Below are 12,925 nucleotides of genomic sequence, written 5' to 3'. Positions count from 1 at the left end.
ATTGTGTTTTAGGCCGGGCTCGGGATTTGTCAAAAAAGCCCAGCCCGGCCCAGCCCGACTCAACATTATATATTTTATAAAATATATAATATGTATTTTATATATTATATAAAATATATAAATAATATAATATTTATTAAAATATATATATACATTTTTTATTCTTTTCTTTATACTCTTTCTCTCTCTCTATTCAGCCGCTAATAATATGGGCTAAATTTCGGACTCAGGCCCAAGTTATAAGCCCGATGGTCGGGCCGGGCTCGGGCTCGGACCTTAAAAAATTCTGTTAATACAGAGTGAAAGCCCGGCCCGACCCATGAACAGGTCTAGTGGCAGTTATACTTTTGTCATTATAAAATCCTCCACTGTAACCCAATTTTGTTGTAGTGTTTACATAATTGTAGAAAAAGCCTTACTCCCAAAGGATGTCTCTTTCGATCATATCTCCATAATAGAGTTACTACTATTGTAGTATATCAAGACAGGAACCCCCATTAGTTTGCCCTACGTCAGAATGAGACATATGGACGAGAGTGCAGCAAGTGGTACAACCTTGTTGCCCTATGAAATGTTGTTGAAGAGATGTTTACGGGACTTAGAGTAAATATGTTGAATGAGTTGAACATTGGTGTTGAGGGTTGCAAAATAATTAAAATATCAAAATCCTAAAACCTACGAATCTCAAGAAGAGTAGAGAAGGGGTATAGGAAGGAAAGAAAAAGACTGTAACCTTAATTAGTCCCATATATGTGGACTTAGAGAATTTTTTAGAATGAAGTTAGTGGGCACCAATTGTCCTATCTTTCAGATATAAATTTTGAAGACCCCTCCCTCTTACATCATCCCTCACTGACACTACAACTTGAATAACATCTCAATAACATGACCGGTAGGATGGTTAAGATGCAATAGATGATAGTTAGCCTAAATGAGAGGATATCTTATGAAGATGAAGAAGTGCTCTTGAAGTTGAGAGAAATGGAAGCTCGAATGCAAAAGTTACATGACAAATAGCTCAAATTAGTTTAAATAATTGGACAACTACAATCGAAAGTTGTAAATCTCAAGGATGAGCATGAGAAGCTAGTTTCACTTTCTACTAATCTTGTATATCTAGTGATTGATTGCTTGGGTCATGCAAGAAATAAGCTAGAGGTAGAGAAAGATGAAATCCATTCATTTCAGGAAAGAATGCTTTGTGCTATTGAGGAACTAATTATGACCGGTAGGAAAATAAGAGATCTAATGATTCAAAAATGATCTAAATAGCTTTTCTCCTATCGAATGAATGTATATTTTTAAAATATGAAAATTGTGTATTGTATATCTAATTTTATATTATGCTCAGAATGGCTACTTAAAATAGTAGTCTTTATTACCAATGAGCCTTAATTGTTTTCACTACAATTCACTTGAGATAGATAGCTCAAAAGGCATCACAAACCAAAAATGCACTTATCTCAAGAAACCTAGCTCCTGAAACTAATCTATAGGTGCCACAATCCACTTGTTTTAGAAATTAGTGAATACAATTTACGAGAAAGACCAAGTATAATTGTCTTAATAGGGGAAGCTTGCTTTAAAACAAAAGCTATATGTTGGCAAATTTGCTTATGTTCGGCTATATCTATATATATATAACCATATATTCTCTCTTTATATTTGAATTTGTTATATATTGATGATGCGCGATCTGGTCATTCCTAACTGGCAGGGGCTATGCTCCTATCTGGCGACGGACAAGGTACTTACAGAGAAGAAGGTGAAAGATTCCCGGAGAGCTCTCCCAATGAGACCACCCCAATGCTTAAGTTAGAACTCGGTGGAGAACTCAGAGAGTTGCAAAGAAAATAGGGGCTAACAGTGAAGATGCGCAATTACCTTTTCTCTTGGGGGTTGGAGCCCTTATATATTAATGTCTTGTCAAATCGGGTGTAACCGCCTCTGATTCTCTACTACAATCGTTATTTGCCAGAGCTGAGTTGATTGGCGCAGGTAACCGTCGCAGGGTATGGCCCTGTCAATCGAGAAATGTTTTTCAGAGTTGTCAGGCACGACGCCACTTGACGAGAGATGTGGGCGCAGTCCTCTGGATTGGCAGGTGCCGCACCGTCAGACAAGGGATGTGGGAGCAGTTTGACGGGCACGGTCTGGTCAGATAAGAAGCTTCCTGAAACCTTCGGATTGCTCAATAGCAAGCTACTTTGTAGTGAGCTGCCTGGTAGCGAGCTGTTAGGCTGGGTTTTAGCGAGATCATTACGCTGAGTTGTAGCTAGGCTATCATGCTGAGCTGTCACTTACGTTGAGTCATGTCCACGTGTCGCCTAATTAGGAGGTTGGGTCAAATCACCCTTCATCAATTGCCCCCCACTCCTCGGGCTAAGGGTCTTGCTCTAGCGCGGGGAGTTCATTAAGTGACGAGTGGATTTGACCCGTAATTCAAACTACCTTGACCAACCGCGTGAGGTATACGCGCGGATGTCACGTGATTTATAGATCCTGCGGGTGCTAAAAAATGCGCTAAATTGCCTTCAGTCTCGGAGGACGTGCAATCGGTTCTACTATGAGCTGTTAGATTCGCCTTAATCGAGACTGTTGGTTTTTGGGCACAGTGGCTATAAATAAGAGGGCCCCAGGCCTCATCTTTTTTTACGCCAACTTGCCTTGCTTTCGATTTTAAGGTTGTGCCTTCGCCTTGATTGCTCGAGCTCTCCCTGTTCGCATCGCTTTTTTTAGTTTACTCTCTCCGGTGAGTCCTCTGCCTTATCAAACAATGTCTGGGTATCCGTACGACGGTGTCTTTTCCCGGGATGGTAATCAGGACGAGGTCCCCTCGAGCTCAGGGGGAGCTTGGGGGTTCCCCGAGGGGCAGGCTCCGGAGGCTCGGGAAGCCTTTGATAACTTGGCTTCCACTTCCCGGAGTCGAGAGCCAGATAGCTTCGGCCCTTCCTCCATGTCAATGGAGAGACTTCGGGCCCTGGTCTTCCAGTATGATCTCCCCAGGGAGCTCACTTATAGCCTCCCAATCGGCAACTATCCCTGGGAGCACGATCATGACGAGATTGTGATCTTTGAGGAGCAGCTCGTGGCTGGTCTTCGACTCCCTCTGCATCCTTTAATAATGGAGGTCCTCACCAACTTCAATGTCACCATAGACCAATTGCACCCGAACTCTGTTCGAAACTTGGTGGGGACTATTTCTTTGTTTATTGAGTACTGTCTTCCTCTATCCCTCGACACTTTTGCTTCCATTCTGTCGATCAAGAAAGCCTCCCCTTGAGCCCCTCCAGATAGGCGCTCTTATTACTTTTCCCTCCATCCTGGCTTCAAGCTTCTCCATGAGTTGCCTAACAGGATTCCGGCCTGGAAGCGGGGTTATTTTATAGTTCACAACCCCAAGGGGTGACCCTTTCCAACCCACTAGAGGGAGACCATTCAGGATCCGGGCGTTAGCTTGGACCCGAAGGTTCGAGAAACGCTGCAGTCCTGGGCGGAGGTCGGCTTCCTCTATTCGGATTACTTGGCTAAGAACAAGCTCATGCAGGCGGGCCTGAGCCCCGGTAGGTCACCTTTAGGTCTTTCTCTTTCTTTTTTTTTTTTGTGCTGTGCTAATGCCTTTTATTTCTTGCAACCAAAATGTCGGGTGTGGATGCGCATTGTCTCTTGTCGAGCTCCCAGAAGCGTAGGGCAAAGAGGTCTCGCCTGGACCGGGCGTCTACTTCTAGGGCCACCGAGTTCGAGGCCACGGACCTATCTTTTGTTCCACCGACGGAGGTCCCACCCACATCGTATGAGGGAGTAGCCACGGAAGGCGGTGAAGAAGAAGAGGTCCCACCTCCGGGGCAGTAACCTCTGGCCGTGTCGTCCGACCCCTCTGCCTTTCTAGGGTTCCCTACCAAGGGATAGGAGGAGAGCATCACCAACTTCCTGCTGGCTTTGCGGAAGATCCAGGAGTCAATCTTCCACGAGGAGGTCACAAAATGGTCCGGGATTCACCCTAGGCGGCTCTTGTGGCTGACCTCGTCCCATTGTATGGTGGTAAGTGCTTGCTTTTTCCCCTTCTCTTTTTGCCTTTTTTTTTCTTTACTTACCTTGGTTTTCTCTTGGCAGTTGAACTCCGCCATCCACGCCATGGTCTGTTAGACGGCCATTCACTCCCGGGACGCCCACCACCAGAGGACGGAGGTGCGGAGGCTCCAATGCGAGCTCGACCGGACCTGTGGTGAGGTCCTCTAGGCTCAAAAGGGGAGCGAGGCCCAAGGGCTGCTTGTCTAGGACCAAGAAGCGCGGGTCTCTCAGTTGACCGAGGAGAGCGCCCGTTATAGGGAGGAGTCCCCGAGGGTGGCCGAGGAAAGGGAGCGGCTTCGTCAGCAGGTTCAAAGTTTGGAGGCCATGCTCCATGAACGGACCCAAACCTTCGATGCTATTGTGGAGGAAGAGCGGGTCAAGGCGGTGGACCGCTTCAAAGAGTCCCCGGAGTTCCAGGATCTCCAGGTCGACTATGGCACGAAGTCCTACCGCTCATGGTTCAAGCTTTGCCAGTACCTGGTCCGGAAAAAGTTCTCTAGTCTTATTCTTGATGGCATTACAATGAAGGACCTGGCCCGAGAGACGGAGGACGCATCGGAGGAGGAGGAACCTGATTCCTTAGAGGAGACTGACGAGGATGTGGAGGCGGTGGACCCTTGATGCTGGGGTTGTTCTTTTTTCTTTTGGACTTTGGAGTGTATGTTCCCAGGTGGCTGAGCCCAGTTTTCTCTTCTTTTTTCTTTCTTTCTTGACGTATTCTCCCGGGCCGTTGGGCCTGGTTGTTTTTCTTTTTTTTTTTATTTTAAGAACCTTGGTATTTGATGAAATGTTTGTTTTTGCTTAGAATGATTCCTTTTTTATCCAAGTCATGTAGATAGGTTACCCGAGCTATCGAGCTGTCAAGCTAGTAACAAGCAAGGGTAACAGAAGAATCATTTCGAATTATGCAAGCTACTTAGAGCGCTGAGACATTTCGTTAGCTTGACGTTTTAGCCCTTAAGCTGGGGGAGTGACTTATAGTCCATTCTCCCGGAGTTCGCCCATGCTGAAGAGGCAACCGGGTGCTGAGGTCCTTAGCTTGACTTTTTGGCCCTTAGGCTGGGGGAGCAACTTATAGTCCATTCTCCCAAAGTTCGCCCATGTCGTAGAGGCGACTAGGACTTAGAGCGCCAAGGTCTTTCGTTAGCTCAGCTTTTTGGCCCTTAGGCTGGGAGAGCGACTTGTGGTCCACTCAGTTCGGTAATTACAGGTAATATTGTCTTAAGTTGACAATGTTCCATGCCCGAGGTACCTGCTTCCCTTCTAGGGTTTCGAGTTCGTACGTTCCTTCCCCGAGTACCCGTTTTACTCAGTAGGGTCCTTCCCAATTTGGCCCGAGCTTACCAACACTGGGCTCAGGTATCATAACTTTACGAAGAACCAGGTCTCTAACCCAGAGGTTCCGCTTCTTGAACCTGGCGTTATAATACCGAGCTACCCTCTGCTGGTAAGCTGCGGTCCTAATGTATGTGAGGTCCCGTACCTCATCAAGTAGGTCGAGATTGGTGCATAGCTCGTCTTCATTTGCTTCGTCATCGTACACTTCCAAACGTAGCGTGAACCTCGATCTCAGCTGGGATGAATGCTTCAATGCCATACGTGAAGTTGAAGGGGGTCTCGCCTGTTGCAGTCTTCACCGTGGTTCGATAAGCCCATAGTACGCTACGTAGCTCGTCCACCCACAGTTCCTTAGCTCATGCTAGATGTGCCTTCAGTCCACGGAGAATGGCTCTGTTTGTGACCTTCGCTTGGCCATTCGCTTGAGGGTGCGCCACCGAGGTAAAATTTTGTTGTATTCCCATATCTTTGCACTAGTTCTGGAATTTAATGTCCTCGAACTGCTTGCCGTTGTCAGAGATGAGTACTCGGGGTAGTCCAAAACGTCAAACTATATTCTTCCAGAAGAAGTTCTGCACATTCCGCGCTGTGATCGTTGTGAGGGGTTCGGCCTCCACCCACTTAGTGAAATACTCGACTGCTACCACTAAGAACCTCCTCTGTCCTATCGCTGGTGGAAATGGTCCGAGTATATCGATCCCCCATTGTGCAAAGGGCCACAGGCTGGTGAGGTATTTTAGGTCGGCAGCGAGCTGGTTGTGGATGTTGGTGTGCTTCTGACATTTGTCGCACTTTCTGACGACCTCGATTGCATCTGCCTTCATCGTTGGCCAGTAGTATCCCTATCATAGCGCTTTCTGGGCGAGAGCCCTACCCCCCAAGTGTCCACCGCACAGGCCCTCATGAGTGTTGCGGAGCACGATCTCGGCCTCGGAATGTCGCAAGTAGCGCAGATAGGGGAGCGTGTAAGATATTCGGTACAACCATTCATCTATCATGACGTATTTAGCTGCCTGACGCTCTACCTTTCTAGCAGCGTTACGGTCTACAGGGAGGGTCTCATGCAGTAGGAAGCTCGCAAGCGGATCGATCCAGCTCGGCTCTACTTGTACGACAGGACCGACCTCCTCTGCCCCCCCGAGAATGCTAGGCCGAGGCAAGTTCTCTATGTACACGATTCTCATGGTATTATCACTTGTGCTGGCTAACCGGGATAGGGCGTCGGCCTTAGCGTTCTCAGATCTCGGGATTTGCATGATGAAGTGGGACTGGAAGTTGAGCAAGGCATCTCTTACTTTGGCAAAGTAGGCGATCATGGTTGGCTCGCGAGCTTCATATTCACCTATGACTTGATTGACCACGAGCTGGGAGTCACTACAGATGACGATGTGCTTGGCTTTCACTTCATTTGCTAGAGCCAACCCAGCTATTAATGCCTCGTACTCCGCTTCATTGTTGGACGCAACGAACTCAAAGCATAGCACATACTCCAGTTTCGCACCGCTTGGCCTGTACGGAACGATTCCAGCTCCGCTGCCCTGCTGATTTGACGAGTCGTAACACATGAAGGATCCAGGGCTCCTCATCCCAGTTCGGGTTTAATCTAACTAGGAGAGAAGCCACGCTGGTTGTTCCCTCGTGGTGCTTGGGCCATGATAGCAGTTCGAGGCTTGTACTAGATGTCGTACTCGCTGAGCTCGATTGCCCACTTCGTCAACCTACCAGACACCTCGGGCTTGAGCAAGACTTGTCTCAGAGGCTTATTGGTGAGAACAACGATAGTATGAGCTTGGAAGTACGAACGAAGCTTCCGAGCTGCAACAACTAGAGCATACGCCAACTTTTCAATCTCTGGATACCTCGTCTCTGCCCCCTACAACACTTTTCTAACATAGTAGATTGGCCATTGGACCCGATCTACCTCTTTTATTAGTACCGAGCTGGCTACCTCATCACTTGCGGAGAGGTATAGCTCCAATGTATCTCCAACATCGGGTCGGGTCAAGGTTGGGATGTGGGCAAGGTACTTTTTGAGCTCGTCGAAAGTGAGTTGACAGTCTCCGGTCCATTCGAAGCCTTTGCTTTTAATTGCCTTGAAGAAAGGCAGGCAGCGATATGCCGATCTGGACATGAAGCGGCTCAGGGCGGCTATGCAGCCATTCAACCTCTGAACCTCCTTCAATTTCCAAGGTGGTCTCATATCTAAGATTGCCTTAATTTTTTCAGGGTTAGCCTCAATGCCACGTTGGTTGACGATGTAACCTAGGAATTTACCCGAGGTGACACCGAAAACGCACTTGTTTGGGTTTAATTTCATGTTAAATTTATGCAAGATTTCAAAGACAGAATGTAAGTCCTTTATTAAATCACTTGAAAACTGAGTTTTGACAACCATGTCGTCTACATAGCATTCTACTTTCTTGCCGACCAATGGCTCAAACAATTTGTTTACAAGTCTTTGGAATGTTGCCCCGACGTTTTTCAGTCCGAAAGGCATGACCTTGTAGCAGTACAGACCGAGCTCGGTTATGCATGTTGTTTTTTCTTCATCAACAGGGTCCATTCTGATCTGGTTGTAGCCCAAATAGGCATCTAAGAAGCTCAGCAGTTCATGCCCTAAGGTCGCGTCCACCAAACGGTCGATCCTAGGGAGTGGGAAGCAGTCCTTTGGGCAAGCCCGGTTCAACTCGGTATAATCGATGCACATGCGCCATTTATCGTTAGCCTTTTTTACCAGAACGGGGTTGGTCACCCAGCTCAGGTACTTGACTTCCCTAATAAAATTGGCTGCGAGGAGCTTCCCAACCTCCTCGCCAACTACTCTCCAACGCTCCGGGGCTAGGTTGAGTTTCTTCTGTTTAACGGGCCTAACTACAGGATCAGTGTTCAGTTTGTGAGTGATGATGCTAGGGTCTATGCCGGGCATCTCTGTCGCGGACCATGCAAAAACATCTAAATTTCTAAGTAAGAAACTTACCAGTTGAGATTGCAGAGGCTCTTCGACTGAAGTGCCGATCTAAAGTGTTCGAGTTGGGTCCTCTATCGAAGTTGGCACGGAAACAGTCTCTTCCATAGGTGCAGCTCGCTCTTCGCAATTCTCCACACGTCGCTCCAACTCGAGGTCGTCTGCCACCTTGGCTTTTCCTTTGAGAGTGGCGACGTAGCACTTTCGAGACTCGAGCTGGTCGCCTCGCGCTACCCCAACTCCGAAGTCCGTGGGGAACTTCATTCGCCAAATAATAGGTGGAGACCACCGCACGTAGAGCATGGGTGATGGGCCGACCTATTATGGCGTTGTACGGGGAGGGAGTCTCGACCACCAAAAAGCCATGGTTGAGTAACACTATGCTAGGCCAAGTGCCGACCTCCACAAGTACAGTGACTCTCCCCAAGGGCCTGACTTCCTCTTCGCTGAAGCACACTAGGGGAGTACTTGCGGGTTTAAGGTCGCTCTCTTGGAGCAGAAACTTGTCGAATGCGGCTTTGAAGAGATTGTTTGCCGAGCTGCCGGAGTCGACGAGGACGTGCTTCACCTCGAAATCATTGATCATTATCTTCACGACGAGCGCGTCATCGTGGGGGTAGTGGACTCCACACACGTTGTCCTCGGTGAAGAAGATCAGTTCCTCTGTCCTTGGCTACTTCGGGGGGTTCTGCTCTTCCCTTCCGATTTCATGAGCTGAGGTCCGAGCTGCGGTCGAAGTGCAGCCCACAACAATAGATCCTCCGATGATCATGTGTATGGTCCCCCGAACTGACCTCTCTTCGAGAAGTGGCCTCTGTGGCTGCTTGCCTTTCCTGCTGCTAGACTCAGGGGCGTCTCTGCCTTGCTCACCCTATCGACCTGTTTTATTATCATTTTGTATAAAATTTCTTAAATATCTGCGATGGATGAACTCTTCTATCTCGTCGCGGAGATTCTTACAAATTTTGGTACTATGACCGTGATCTTTATGAAAATTACAAAACAAATTTTTATTCCTAGCACTCGGGTCGCCTCTCAGCCGAGGTGGCCACTTCACGTATGGGGCATCCTTGATCGCCATGAGGATCTCGGCCCGCTTTGCGTTCAGAGGTGTATAGTCAGTCCTTTCTGTTGAAGGAGCTCAGAAAGGCTGTCCTGGCCTTCCTCCTTGAGCTGGGTCTTTCTTCTTCTTGCTGTCCCCATGGGTCGAGGACTCTGCTTCTCTTTTCCTCTTTTCAGGCAAACTTTATTCTTCTAGTTATTCTCCTCCTCCGTCCCTATGAACTGGTCCGCGAGCTTGAGGAACTCGGTTACAATCTTAGGCTGATTGATAACTACATGCCACTTGAACTCCTTGTGTGTTATGCCTCTCTTGGCTATTGTGAGGCACACTGCGGGGTCCAAGTCAGGTATCTGTAGACAAGCATCATTAAACCGCTTGATATAACTACGGATAGACTCCCCTTCCCTCTGGACTATGCCGATGAGACTTTCTTGGGTTCTCGGGCATCTTTTGCTAGTAACGAAGTGGGAGGTGAAGACCTGTACGAACTGTGCCCAACTTTTTATTGTCCCGGGCACGAGGTTCCTGTACCAGGTGCGGGCTACTCCTTTGAAAGTGGTAGAGAAGGCCACGCACATGCAGGACTCGCCTGCCCTTGCCAGGTGCATCTGTGACTGGAAGGCATCCACGTGATCATTCGGGTCAAACGATCTGTCATACTTGTCCAGGGGAGGTAATTTGAAGTCCTTGGGCATCGGGACGGTCAAGAGTTCATGAGACAGAGGGGATGGTACAGAGATGAGCGGAGTGGTTTTCACTTCGTCTGAACTTACCTCTTCTTTTTCTTTGAGTTCGGGCAAGTGGTGTGTCGCAGTTCGGCGAGCTCGGCGACGTCTCCTCTGCTTCTTCGTGGGCTCTGCATTGGTGTTGCTCGCTTCAGTATTGTCAGGAATGGTCCTTGCAGGGAGTGGCTTGGACTACTGATGACGACTGTGGATCGGTCCTTGCTTGGAGTCCGCGACTAGGACTTCGAATCAGTTCTCAAGGAGCAGTGCCATGAACTCAAAAAGCTGAGGTGACGCGGATCTGGGAGGCTGAGAGTTCCCCGACCTGATCGCGCGCGGAGAGCTAGGTGTGACTGGATTCTCCCTCCTGCCGCGGGATGAGACTTGGCTCCTGGGAGGATTTTGGGCCTGGGAGGTCTCTCCCCGGCGAGAGGGGCGTTTATTCTGGCGGCGAGGCTTAGTCTGCTGCAGGGGCGGGTGCCGTGGTGGAACCGGCGGCTGGTTCAGAGGCAACAGGGGGAACTGCTGCTGATACTGCTGCTGGTATACATGGTGTAGAGCTTGCTGCTGGTACAACTGAAGTTGTTGGACTTGTTGCACTTGAGCTTGTACGGCTCGCATGCAATGCATTAGATCTTCAAGCTGGTTTGGTCCAACTAGTGGGGGAAGAGAGGGCTCAGTGAAAGTGGTGCCTACTACAGAGGGGAGTGGAGCGCTCATCGGTGCTGCGATTTGAGGCACGTTCAGCGTCAGGACCCCATCCATAGAGAAAGGAAGGGCGAACTGTCCGACGCACACTATAGGGAGCTAAGGTTTAGGGGAAGTGTTTGCGCCTGAGTTGCGTCTGACATTGCTGGAGGAAGCCATGGATAATGAAGTTGCAAAGTTTTGGTGGAAGAAGGCTTTTTGAAGCGTTCCCACAGACAATGCCAATTGATGATGCGCAATCTGGTCACTCCTAGCTGGCAGGGGCTATGCTCCTAGCTGGCGATGGACAAGGTACCTGCGAAGAAGAAGGTGAAGGATTCCTGGGGAGCTCTCCCAGCGGGAACCCTGCGATGCTTAAGTTAGAACTCAATGGAGAACTCAAAGAATTGCAAAGAAAATAGGGGCTAAGAGTGAAGATGCGCAATTACCTTTTTTCTTGGGGGTTGGAGCCCTTATATGTTAATGTCCTGTCAAATCGGGTGTAACTGCCTCTGATTCTCTACTGCAACTGTTATTTGCCAGAGCTGAGTTGATTGGCACAGGTAACCATCATAGGGTACGGCCCTATCAATCGAGAGATGTTTTTCGGAGCTGTCAGGCACGACGTCACTTGATGAGAGATGTGGGCGCAGTCCTCTGGATTGGCAGGTGCCGTGCCATCAGACAAGGGACGTGGGAGCAGTCTAACGGGCACGGTCTGGTCAGATAAGAAGCTTCCTGAAACCTCTGGATTGCTCAATAGCGAGCTACTTTGTAGTGAGCTGTTAGGATGGGTTTTAGCGAGCTCATTACGCCGAGTTGTAGCCAAGCTGTCATGCTGAGTTGTCACTTACGTTGAGTCATGTCCACGTGCCTAGTCATGAGGTCGGGTCAAATCACCCTCCATCATATATGATTGATATGTACAAAAGAAAATTTGGGAGCTTTAGCTTGTGAAATCAAGGCCAAGAAAAAGGGAGTTAACTTAAAATATCCCCCAAAACAAGCCAAAAGATTCTTGTTAGAGTTGAGCCATGAGAACTCAACACATTTGCAAAATCAATTGACCAAAATGAAGTGAGCCCTTTCATTTGATGTATACTCATATCATGTTGATCATGATCAAGACAAAAAAGGAATGACATGGTGAACTAAGAAAAGCATTTGAGAAAGGGAGGATTCAAACACTAAATCCTCAAAGTGTATCATTATTGTGAGCACATGTGAATTCTTAAGAAGGTTAAGACATACCCTCCTCAACAAAATGATCAGGTAAAATGGACTTTATATGAATAAATGAATGGTCCAATTCATATTTGATAAATGATATATAATTTGCATCTCATCTAAGTGATGGATCGATTTGAAATGTATTTATGCTTCTCTCATAAGCTATGTTGTTTATGTGATTCATTTTGAGAGAATAGCATTTGTTAATAGTTGGTGTTGGAGTATTAATCCCAAGTATTAATGAGTCCAATTACCAAGCCTTAGTTCCCTTCTTATTATATAAATGCTGATGAATGATGAGATTAATGATTATCCCTTACTCCCTGCCCTTCTGTTGATGACAAAATGGAGAGAAAATATGATATTGATGAAAATGTAAATGATGACGATTATTGCATGAAATGAAATGAGGAATAAGATGCTAATGTGATGAAATTAGTTTTCCTAGTTAGCAAGGGAGAATTGGATGTTTCAATTTCTAGGGAGATTTGAATTTTAACTTCCATATAAAAGAGGAGGATTTTGGTTAATCTCCCATATATATGCAAAAGGAGATTTGAGTGTATCAACTCTCGTTATGTGAAAATGGAGGAATTACAACTACCTCCTATGAAAGTAATAATCCAATATGGGAAGAAATGCCAATAATAGAAATGCAATGCATCTATCCAATATAAAAAAGGAGACAATCGTCTCATCTCCTAGGAGGATGAAAAAGGAGGGATTTAGCTCTACCTCCAAATATATGAATATGCAACAACTTAGAGGGAGTTATACAAAAAAAAAATATCCCATATTAATTTAAAGGAGTCCCCTATAATGATTCAAGGGAAATGTTTGATCCAA

Source organism: Nelumbo nucifera, chromosome 6 (genome assembly GCF_055504915.1).
Source record: "Nelumbo nucifera cultivar China Antique chromosome 6, China Antique-T2T, whole genome shotgun sequence".
In the NCBI taxonomy this organism is placed as follows: domain Eukaryota; kingdom Viridiplantae; phylum Streptophyta; class Magnoliopsida; order Proteales; family Nelumbonaceae; genus Nelumbo; species Nelumbo nucifera.
This window is presented reverse-complemented; position numbering follows the sequence as displayed.